At 42.5% G+C, this 13,073-nt stretch overlaps 1 protein-coding gene across 2 annotated transcripts in view; it reads left to right on the top strand.

Annotated features, from left to right (window-relative positions):
- Nucleotides 1–5,872: 5,872 nt before the first annotated feature.
- The window catches only part of LOC130284748 (RING finger protein 112-like), a 29,284-nt gene continuing 22,083 nt past the window's right edge, over nt 5,873–13,073 (top strand). Inside the window, exon 1 of one of the 2 annotated variants that reach the window (XM_056535457.1) lies at nt 5,873–5,952. The gene's annotated coding sequence lies outside the window, so the exon portion shown is untranslated. The remainder of the gene's footprint in view (nt 5,953–13,073) is intronic. The other variant, XM_056535460.1, reaches the window with a different exon arrangement.

Below are 13,073 nucleotides of genomic sequence, written 5' to 3'. Positions count from 1 at the left end.
GAGCCGCTCAGCCACCGCGCACTGAATGAATGAAATGCAGAGTGAATATCATTCCGTGAATCATTGCACTGAATGACATGCGGAGGCCTGAGGTCTGTGACACCTCGGACAAGGTCTTTATTAAAACTTTACACTTTATTTTCTGTAAAATAAATTAATTGATAAAGGTTAAAAATTGTAAAAAGAAAAATGGATCTAAGAACAAACCAAAATAACAATTTACTGTATTCTTGGGACAGGTCCCTTCTTATACGTGTTTCTCAATAAATTAACCCATAGTTTGTTTCCTGTGATGATATATCTTTATAGTGGTTGGGTTTCCTGACACAGAGCTCCAAATCCTCTCCTTGCCTTACTGTACTGGAAGAGCTTAAAGGGGTACTCTGCCCCTAGACATCTTATCCCCTATCTTCCTGCTGCACCCGGTGTTCGTTTAGAGCGTCGGGTGCAGCGCCGGAGGCTCATAACATCATGGCCACTCCCCACTCGTGACGTCACGGCCACACATCCTCAATGCAAGCCTATGGGAGGGGGCATGACGCCCCCTCCCATAGAATTGCATTAAGGGGGTGTGGCCGTGACATCACTAGCTGCACCTCACAGGAGAGGTGGACACAGGGATTTTGTTCTATTGCTTTGAGGCCAGGATTATTTTTTTTGTCCACCATAAAAAAAGAAAAAAAAACTGTCACAGTTTTTTCCTGCGTTTTGGCAGTTTTTCTTACTTTTCTCTGGCAATTTTTTCACTGCCTTCAGGTACCACTCCATGGGTCCGATGCAGAGCGCCCGGTCCAAAGAGAGATGTATAGCATATACATATACAGGGTGCAGAACATCACTACTCACCTCCGTCGGTTGTATACTATACAGGGGTGCATAGTGTACCCATGTATACTCTACAGGAGCCCAGCAAGGAAAGCGTTAACCCACACATTAGCATGTATATACAGGATACAGTAGGCAGACATCAAGAATTAGAGGCTCCCTGTTTAGGAACAGACTGCAGTATGGGCACACTCCACAGGGGAGAGCGCCAAAAATGTACTAACCTTTTTATTTTATTTTTATTTTCTTCTCATTTCAGATACGTGAATGTGGAGGAGTACTACAAATTTGGTGGATTGCGACGATGACCAGTGGTTTTTAAAGGGGTATTCCAGGAAAAACTTTTTTATATATATCAACTGGCTCCAGAAAGTTAAACAGATTTGTAAATTACTACAGTAGAGATTTGAAGAAAACGGAGCACAGACCTTTAGTTGTTGAAGTTCAGGAGCTTCTTCTGAGCTTCTGAAGTTAAGGTTGTTCTTTTCTGTCTAAGTGCTCTATGATGACACGTGTCTCGGGAAATGCCCAGTTTAGAAGAGATTTTCTATGGGGATTTGCTTCTAAACTGGGCATTTCCCGAGACACGTGTCATCAGAGAGCACTTAGACAGAAAAGAACAACCTTAACTTCAGAAGCACATAAGTAATGAAAGGATTAAGATTTTTTAATAGAAGTAATTTGCAAATCTGTTTAACTTTCTGGAGCCAGTTGATATATAAAAAAAGTTTTTTTTCCTGGATAACCCCTTTAAATATCAATGAAAGGGTTAACGAGGGCTGTGGGGGAGTGTATTTTCTAATTGAATTTTTAGGCATAGTAGTGGAAGCTGTCTTATAGACGGAATCCATTACTAAGCTGGGCCTTAGCGTTAGCCCCAAAAACAGCTGGCACCAACCTCCAATTATTACCCTGGTACCCACCGCCACAGGGGTGCTGGGAAGAGCTGGTACCAACAGGCCCGGAGCATCAAATATGGCGCTCCTGGTCCTAGGCGGTAACAGGCTGGCATTATTTAGGCTGGAGAGGGCCAGTAATAATGGTCCTTACCCACCCTGGTAACGTCAGGCTGTTGCTGGGGAACCACACATTTTTTTATTTTTTTATAGTAAAAAAAAAAAAAACACACAGCCAGATACAAACCAAGCAGCAACAGCCTGACGTTACCAGGGTGGGCGAGAACCATTGTTACTGGCCCTCCCCAGCCTAAATAATGCCAGCCTGTCACGCGATGTTTAGCTTGGACTGCATGAGATCAGCCAACACTGTGCATGTGCCCAACATTCATTCATCCAAGCGGGCAGACCAACCACAGGAGCACACTCGCTTCAGACTTCAGCGCATGCGCTGTATGTGCTCCTCCAGTCGGGACAGCCATCTTGGATGAGGGAAACAAGTCCACTTGCATGAAACATAATATACTCATACTTCTTATTGACCAGCGGCTTCTGCAAGTTAACCATAGGACACTGAGGGACAGCACGTTCACTCCCATACTAGACAATATTTTTTGTGTATTATATATTATATATCATATGTATAAGTGAGTCCCTCATTATTAAAGGTCATACATATACATACTTATAGTCCCGTACGTGAGATATGTATAATACATCCCGGCCCGTGACACAAATTGACATGGACATCAGGGGGATATACAAAATAATCCCCTGCCCGTGCCACTTAATGACTGTAATGGGAGTTTCACATATACGGGTGCGTTGGGGGAGATACAGAAAACCTGTTACAACCCCTCCACAATCCGCCCAAGTGTCTCACCAATTCACATTCATACTAAGCACGTTCTTGCAATGTATATAACACTGCCTGACCTGTGATGTACATCCAAACTCACCTTAATGAAGGACTCTCAAAAAATGAATACATGGTAAATAACTAACTAGGGAGATATGCTAGTCCCCAATGTCCCATAAAGATTAACATTGGAAAAAAAAAACATATGAAAAAAACATGCAAGTGAGAATACATCAAATTTATTGGGACTTTTTGGTGAAATTGGGAGAGGTTGAGCCCCCAGTGGATTGCACATAGGGTATCAGAGGATGATGTGATTCCTGTCCATACAGGGGTATCAGAGGATGATGGGATCCTCCGCCCTTACAGGGGTATCAGAGGATGATGGGATCCCCGCCCATACAGGGGTATCAGAGGATGATGGGATCCCCGCCCATACAGGGTATGAGAGGATGATGGGATCCCACACCCATACAGGGGTATCAGAGGATGATGGGATCTCCCATCCATACAGGGGTATTAGAGGATGATGGGATCCCCCGCCCATACAGGGGTATAAGAGGATGATGGGATCTCCGGCCCATACAGGGGTATTAGAGTATAGTGAGATCCCCCGCCCATACAGGGGTATCAGAGGATGATGGGATCCGCCGCCCATACAGGGGTATCAGAGGATGATTGGATCCTCCGCCCATACAGGGTATCAGAGGATGATTGGATCCTCCGCCCATACAGGGGTATCAGAGGATGATGGGATCTCCGGCCCATACAGGGGTAGTAGAGTATAGTGGGATCCCCCGCCCATACAGGGTATCAGAGGATGATGTGATTCCTGCCCATACAGGGGTATCAGAGGATGATGGGATCCCCCTCCCATACAGGGTATCAGAGGATGATGGGGTCCACCGCCCATACAGGGGTATCAGAGGATGATGGGATCCCCCGCCCATACAGGGTATCAGAGGATGATGGGATCCCCCGCCCATAGAGGGGTATCAGAGGATGATGGGATCCCCCGCCCATACTGGGTATCAGAGGATGATGGGGTCCACCGCCCATACAGGGGTATCAGAGGATGATGGGATCTCCCATCCATACAGGGGAATCAGAGGATGATGGGATCTCCTCCCATACAGGGGTATCAGAGGATGATGGGATCCCCCGCCCATCCTGGGGTATCAGAGGATGATGGGATCCCCCGCCCATACAGGGGTATCAGAGGATGATGGGACGCCCCCCCCCCCCCCCCATACAGGGGTATCAGAGGATGATGGGACCCCCCCCCCCATACAGGGGTATCAGAGGATGATGGGATCCCCCCCCCCCATACAGGGGTATCAGAGGATGATGGGGTCCCCCCCATACAGGGGTATCAGAGGATGATGAGGTCCCCCCCATACAGGGGTATCAGAGGATGATGGGATCCCCCCCCCCATACAGGGGTATCAGAGGATGATGAGGTCCCCCCCATACAGGGGTATCAGAGGATGATGGGGTCCCCCGCCCATACAGGGTATCAGAGGATGATGGGGTCCCCCCCCCCATACAGGGTATCAGAGGATGATGGGATCTCCCATCCATACAGGGGTATTAGAGGATGATGGGATCCCCCGCCCATACAGGGGTATAAGAGGATGATGGGATCTCCGGCCCATACAGGGGTATTAGAGTATAGTGAGATCCCCCGCCCATACAGGGGTATCAGAGGATGATGGGATCCGCCGCCCATACAGGGGTATCAGAGGATGATTGGATCCTCCGCCCATACAGGGTATCAGAGGATGATTGGATCCTCCGCCCATACAGGGGTATCAGAGGATGATGGGATCTCCGGCCCATACAGGGGTATTAGAGTATAGTGGGATCCCCCGCCCATACAGGGTATCAGAGGATGATGTGATTCCTGCCCATACAGGGGTATCAGAGGATGATGGGATCCCCCTCCCATACAGGGTATCAGAGGATGATGGGGTCCACCGCCCATACAGGGGTATCAGAGGATGATGGGATCCCCCGCCCATAGAGGGGTATCAGAGGATGATGGGATCCCCCGCCCATACTGGGTATCAGAGGATGATGGGGTCCACCGCCCATACAGGGGTATCAGAGGATGATGGGATCTCCCATCCATACAGGGGAATCAGAGGATGATGGGATCTCCTCCCATACAGGGGTATCAGAGGATGATGGGATCCTCCGCCCATACAGGGGTATCAGAGGATGATGGGATCCTCCGCCCATACAGGGGTATCAGAGGATGATGGGATCCTCCGCCCATACAGGGGTATCAGAGGATGATGGGATCCCCCCCATACAGGGGTATCAGAGGATGATGGGGTCCCCCGCCCATCCTGGGGTATCAGAGGATGATGGGATCCCCCGCCCATACAGGGGTATCAGAGGATGATGGGATCCTCCGCCCATACAGGGGTATCAGAGGATGATGGGATCCTCCGCCCATACAGGGGTATCAGAGGATGATGGGATCCCCCCCATACAGGGGTATCAGAGGATGATGGGGTCCCCCGCCCATCCTGGGGTATCAGAGGATGATGGGATCCCCCGCCCATACAGGGGTATCAGAGGATGATGGGACGCCCCCCCCCCCATACAGGGGTATCAGAGGATGATGGGACCCCCCCCCCCCATACAGGGGTATCAGAGGATGATGGGACGCCCCCCCCCCCCCATACAGGGGTATCAGAGGATGATGGGACCCCCCCCCCCCCCATACAGGGGTATCAGAGGATGATGGGATCCCCCGCCCATACAGGGGTATCAGAGGATGATGGGACGCCCCCCCCCCCCATACAGGGGTATCAGAGGATGATGGGATCCCCCGCCCATACAGGGGTATCAGAGGATGATGGGACGCCCCCCCCCCCCATACAGGGGTATCAGAGGATGATGGGACCCCCCCCCCCCCCATACAGGGGTATCAGAGGATGATGGGATCCCCCCCCCCCCCCCATACAGGGGTATCAGAGGATGATGGGGTCCCCCCCATACAGGGGTATCAGAGGATGATGGGATCCCCCCCCCCCCATACAGGGGTATCAGAGGATGATGGGGTCCCCCCCCCATACAGGGGTATCAGAGGATGATGGGGTCCCCCCCCCCCATACAGGGGTATCAGAGGATGATAACTCCCAGCAGATATTCCTCCGTGTACATCACATTACTAATCTGCAGCTGGTTCAGGCAGGAAGGGGTTAAGAACAGAAGGGAGGATACAATGTATCAGACACAGATCAACTAAATGCAGCTCCGCCTCCTCCAGAGGATCCACCAATAGCAACAGGTCAGAGGCGGCAACAAGGAACTTTCACTTTCCTTTCCAGCTTCCTGACAACCGCACAGAACAGGAGACCGGTGAGGGGTTAAACATGGGGGATACAGGGGGATACAGAGGTATATAGGGGGATACAGGGGTATATAGGGAGATACCGGGGTATATAGGGGTAAACTGGGGGAAAACAGGGGAATATAGGGGGATACAGGGGTATATAGGGGGATACAGGGAGATATAGGGGGATACAGGGGTATATATGGGTATACAGGGAGATTTAGGGGGATACAGGGGTATATAGGGGTAAACTGGGGAATACAGGGGGATATAGGAGTATATAGGGGGATACAGGGGTATATAGGGGGATACAGGGGTATATAGGGGGATACAGGGGTATATAGGGGGATACAGGGGTATACATGGGTATATAGGGGATACAGGGGAATACAGAAGGATGCAGGTGTATATAGGGGGATACAGGGGAATACAGGGGGATGCAGGGGTATATAGGGGGATACAGGGAGATATAGGGGGATACAGAGGTATATAGGGGTAAACTGGGGAATATAGGGGGATACAGGGGTATATAGGGGGATACTGGGGGATACACGGGTATATAGGGGTATACAGAGGGATACAGGGGTATATAGGGGAATACAGGGGGATGCAGGTGTATGTAGGGGGATACAGGGGTATATAGGGGGATACTGGGGTACATGGGGGATACAGGGGTTTATAGATATAAGGAGTATACAGGAGTGTATAGTGTATAGATATAATGAGTATACAGGAGTGTACAGTGTATAGATAGGAGTATACAGAAGTGTACAGTGTATAGATATAAGGAGTATACAGGAATGTACAGTGTATAGATATAATGAGTATACAGGAGTGCACAGTGTATAGATATAAGGAGTATACAGGAGTGTACAGTGTATAGATATAAGGAGTATACAGGAGTGTACAGTGTATAGATATAAGGAGTATACAGGAGTGTACAGTGTATAGATATAAGGAGTATACAGGAGTGTACAGTGTATAGATATAAGGAGTATACAGGAGTGCACAGTGTATAGATATAATGAGTATACAGTGTATAGATATAAGGAGTATACAGGAGTGTACAGTGTATAGATATAAGGAGTATACAGGAGTGTACAGTGTATAGATATAAGGAGTATACAGGAGTGTACAGTGTATAGATATAAGGAGTATACAGGAGTGTACAGTGTATAGATATAAGGAGTATACAGGAGTGTACAGTGTATAGATATAAGGAGTATACAGGAGTGTACAGTGTATAGATATACAGGAGTGTACAGTGTATAGATATAAGGAGTATACAGGAGTGTACAGTGTATAGATATAAGAAGTATACAGGAGTGTATAGTGTATAGATATAAGGAGTATACAGGAGTGTATAGTGTATAGATATAAGGAGTATACAGGAGTGTACAGTGTATAGATATAAGGAGTATACAGTGTATAGATATAAGGAGTATACAGGAGTGTATAGTGTATAGATATAAGGAGTGTACAGTGTATAGATATAAGGAGTATACAGGAGTGTATAGTGTATAGATATAAGGAGTATACAGGAGTGTATAGTGTATAGATATAAGGAGTATACAGGAGTGTACAGTGTATAGATATAAGAAGTATACAGGAGTGTACAGTGTATAGATATAAGGAGTATACAGGAGTGTACAGTGTATAGATATAAGAAGTATACAGGAGTGTACAGTGTATAGATATAAGGAGTATACAGGAGTGCACAGTGTATAGATATAAGGAGTATACAGGAGTGTACAGTGTATAGATATAAGGAGTATACAGGAGTGTACAGTGTATAGATATAAGGAGTATACAGGAGTGTATAGTGTATAGATATAAGGAGTATACAGGAGTGTACAGTGTATAGATATAAGGTATATACAGGAGTGTACAGTGTATAGATATAAGGAGTATACAGGAGTGTACAGTGTATAGATATAAGGAGTATACAGGAGTGTACAGTGTATAGATATAAGGAGTATACAGGAGTGTACAGTGTATAGATATAAGGAGTATACAGGAGTGCACAGTGTATAGATATAAGGAGTATACAGGAGTGTACAGTGTATAGATATAAGGAGTATACAGGAGTGTACAGTGTATAGATATAAGGAGTATACAGGAGTGTATAGTGTATAGATATAAGGAGTATACAGGAGTGTACAGTGTATAGATATAAGGTATATACAGGAGTGTACAGTGTATAGATATAAGGAGTATACAGGAGTGTACAGTGTATAGATATAAGGAGTATACAGGAGTGTACAGTGTATAGATATAAGGAGTATACAGGAGTGTACAGTGTATAGATATAAGGAGTATACAGGAGTGTACAGTGTATAGATATAAGGAGTATACAGTGTATAGATATAAGGAGTATACAGGAGTGTATAGTGTATAGATATAAGGAGTATACAGGAGTGTACAGTGTATAGATATAAGGAGTATACAGGAGTGTACAGTGTATAGATATAAGGAGTATACAGGAGTGTACAGTGTATAGATATAAGGAGTATACAGGAGTGTACAGTGTATAGATATAAGGAGTATACAGGAGTGTACAGTGTATAGATATAAGGAGTATACAGGAGTGTACAGTGTATAGATATAAGGAGTATACAGGAGTGTACAGTGTATAGATATAAGGAGTATACAGGAGTGTACAGTGTATAGATATAAGGAGTATACAGGAGTGTACAGTGTATAGATATAAGATATATACAGGAGTGTACAGTGTATAGATATAAGGAGTATACAGGAGTGTATAGTGTATAGATATAAGGAGTATACAGGAGTGTATAGTGTATAGATATAAGGAGTATACAGGAGTGTACAGTGTATAGATATAAGAAGTATACAGGAGTGTACAGTGTATAGATATAAGGAGTATACAGGAGTGCACAGTGTATAGATATAAGGAGTATACAGGAGTGTACAGTGTATAGATATAAGGAGTATACAGGAGTGTACAGTGTATAGATATAAGGAGTATACAGGAGTGTATAGTGTATAGATATAAGGAGTATACAGGAGTGTACAGTGTATAGATATAAGGTATATACAGGAGTGTACAGTGTATAGATATAAGGAGTATACAGGAGTGTACAGTGTATAGATATAAGGAGTATACAGGAGTGTACAGTGTATAGATATAAGGAGTATACAGGAGTGTACAGTGTATAGATATAAGGTATATACAGGAGTGTATAGTGTATAGATATAAGGTATATACAGGAGTGTACAGTGTATAGATATAAGGAGTATACAGGAGTGTACAGTGTATAGATATAAGGAGTATACAGGAGTGTACAGTGTATAGATATAAGGAGTATACAGGAGTGTATAGATAGGAGTATACAGGAGTGTACAGTGTATAGATAGGAGTATACAGGAGTGTACAGTGTATAGATAGGAGTATACAGGAGTGTACAGTGTATAGATATAAGGAGTATACAGGAGTGTACAGTGTATAGATATAAGGTATATACAGGAGTGTACAGTGTATAGATATAAGGAGTGTACAGTGTATAGATATAAGGAGTATACAGGAGTGTATAGTGTATAGATATAAGGAGTATACAGGAGTGTATAGTGTATAGATATAAGGAGTATACAGGAGTGTACAGTGTATAGATATAAGGAGTATACAGGAGTGTACAGTGTATAGATATAAGGAGTATACAGGAGTGTATAGATATAATGAGTATACAGGAGTGCACAGTGTATAGATATAAGGAGTATACAGGAGTGTACAGTGTATAGATATAAGGAGTATACAGGAGTGTATAGTGTATAGATATAAGGAGTGTACAGTGTATAGATATAAGGAGTATACAGGAGTGTACAGTGTATAGATATACAGGAGTGTACAGTGTATAGATATAAGGAGTATACAGGAGTGTACAGTGTATAGATATAAGGAGTATACAGGAGTGTACAGTGTATAGATATAAGGAGTATACAGGAGTGTACAGTGTATAGATATAAGGAGTATACAGGAGTGTACAGTGTATAGATATAAGGAGTATACAGGAGTGTACAGTGTATAGATATACAGGAGTGTACAGTGTATAGATATAAGGAGTATACAGGAGTGTACAGTGTATAGATATAAGGAGTATACAGGAGTGCACAGTGTATAGATATACAGGAGTGTACAGTGTATAGATATAAGGAGTATACAGGAGTGTACAGTGTATAGATATAAGGAGTATACAGGAGTGCACAGTGTATAGATATAAGGAGTGTACAGTGTATAGATATAAGGAGTATACAGGAGTGTACAGTGTATAGATATAAGGAGTATACAGGAGTGTACAGTGTATAGATATAAGGAGTATACAGGAGTGTACAGTGTATAGCTATAAGGAGTATACAGGAGTGTACAGTGTATAGATATAAGGAGTATACAGGAGTGTACAGTGTATAGATATAAGGAGTATACAGGAGTGTATAGTGTATAGATATAAGGAGTATACAGGAGTGTACAGTGTATAGATATAAGGAGTATACAGGAGTGTACAGTGTATAGATATAAGGAGTATACAGGAGTGTACAGTGTATAGATATAAGGTATATACAGGAGTGTACAGTGTATAGATATAAGGAGTATACAGGAGTGTACAGTGTATAGATATAAGGAGTATACAGGAGTGTACAGTGTATAGATATAAGGTATATACAGGAGTGTACAGTGTATAGATATAAGGAGTATACAGGAGTGTACAGTGTATAGATATAATGAGTATACAGGAGTGTATAGTGTATAGATATAAGGAGTATACAGGAGTGTACAGTGTATAGATATAAGGAGTATACAGGAGTGTACAGTGTATAGATATAAGGAGTATACAGGAGTGTACAGTGTATAGATATAAGATATATACAGGAGTGTACAGTGTATAGATATAAGGAGTATACAGGAGTGTACAGTGTATAGATATAAGGAGTATACAGGAGTGTACAGTGTATAGATATAAGGAGTATACAGGAGTGTACAGTGTATAGATATAAGGAGTATACAGGAGTGTACAGTGTATAGATATAAGGAGTATACAGGAGTGTACAGTGTATAGATATAAGGAGTATACAGGAGTGTACAGTGTATAGATATAAGGAGTATACAGGAGTGTATAGTGTATAGATATAAGGAGTATACAGGAGTGTACAGTGTATATATATAAGGAGTATACAGGAGTGTACAGTGTATATATATAAGGTATATACAGGAGTGTATAGTGTATAGATATAAGGAGTATACAGGAGTGTACAGTGTATAGATATAAGGAGTATACAGGAGTGTACAGTGTATAGATATAAGGAGTATACAGGAGTGTACAGTGTATAGATATAAGGAGTATACAGGAGTGTACAGTGTATAGATATAAGGTATATACAGGAGTGTACAGTGTATAGATATAAGGAGTATACAGGAGTGTACAGTGTATAGATATAAGGAGTATACAGTGTATAGATATAAGGAGTATACAGGAGTGTACAGTGTATAGATATAAGGAGTATACAGGAGTGTACAGTGTATATATATAAGGTATATACAGGAGTGTATAGTGTATAGATATAAGGAGTATACAGGAGTGTACAGTGTATAGATATAAGGAGTATACAGGAGTGTACAGTGTATAGATATAAGGAGTATACAGGAGTGTACAGTGTATAGATATAAGGAGTATACAGGAGTGTACAGTGTATAGATATAAGGTATATACAGGAGTGTACAGTGTATAGATATAAGGAGTATACAGGAGTGTACAGTGTATAGATATAAGGAGTATACAGGAGTGTACAGTGTATAGATATAAGGAGTATACAGGAGTGTATAGATAGGAGTATACAGGAGTGTACAGTGTATAGATATAAGGAGTATACAGGAGTGTACAGTGTATAGATATAAGGAGTATACAGGAGTGTATAGTGTATAGATAGAAGGAGTATACAGGAGTGTACAGTGTATAGATAGAAGGAGTATACAGGAGTGTACAGTGTATAGATAGAAGGAGTATACAGGAGTGTACAGTGTATAGATAGGAGTATACAGGAGTGTACAGTGTATAGATAGGAGTATACAGGAGTGTACAGTGTATAGATATAAGGAGTATACAGGAGTGTACAGTGTATAGATATAAGGTATATACAGGAGTGTACAGTGTATAGATATAAGGAGTATACAGCAGTGTACAGTGTATAGATATAAGGAGTATACAGGAGTGTACAGTGTATAGATATAAGGTATATACAGGAGTGTACAGTGTATAGATATAAGGAGTATACAGGAGTGTACAGTGTATAGATATAATGAGTATACATGAGTGTACAGTGTATAGATATAAGGAGTATACAGGAGTGTACAGTGTATAGATATAAGATATATACAGGAGTGTACAGTGTATAGATATAAGGAGTATACAGGAGTGTACAGTGTATAGATATAAGGAGTATACAGGAGTGTACAGTGTATAGATATAAGGAGTATACAGGAGTGTACAGTGTATAGATATAAGGAGTATACAGGAGTGTACAGTGTATAGATATAAGGAGTATACAGGAGTGTACAGTGTATAGATATAAGGAGTATACAGGAGTGTACAGTGTATAGATATAAGGAGTATACAGGAGTGTACAGTGTATAGATATACAGGAGTGTACAGTGTATAGATATAAGGAGTATACAGGAGTGTACAGTGTATAGATATAAGGAGTATACAGGAGTGTACAGTGTATATATATAAGGAGTATACAGGAGTGTATAGTGTATAGATATAAGGAGTATACAGGAGTGTACAGTGTATAGATATAAGGAGTATACAGGAGTGTACAGTGTATAGATATACAGGAGTGTACAGTGTATAGATATAAGGAGTATACAGGAGTGTACAGTGTATAGATATAAGGAGTATACAGGAGTGTACAGTGTATAGATATAAGGAGTATACAGGAGTGTACAGTGTATAGATATAAGGAGTATACAGGAGTGTACAGTGTATAGATATAAGGAGTATACAGGAGTGTATAGTGTATAGATATAAGGAGTATACAGGAGTGTACAGTGTATAGATATAAGGAGTATACAGGAGTGTACAGTGTATAGATATAAGGAGTATACAGGAGTGTACAGTGTATAGATATAAGGAGT

The sequence above is a fragment of the Hyla sarda genome, chromosome 8 (assembly GCF_029499605.1).
Source record: "Hyla sarda isolate aHylSar1 chromosome 8, aHylSar1.hap1, whole genome shotgun sequence".
Taxonomy (NCBI): Eukaryota; Metazoa; Chordata; class Amphibia; order Anura; family Hylidae; genus Hyla; species Hyla sarda.
Note: the sequence above shows the minus strand (reverse complement) of the source record. Positions and strands in the feature narration are given on the sequence as shown.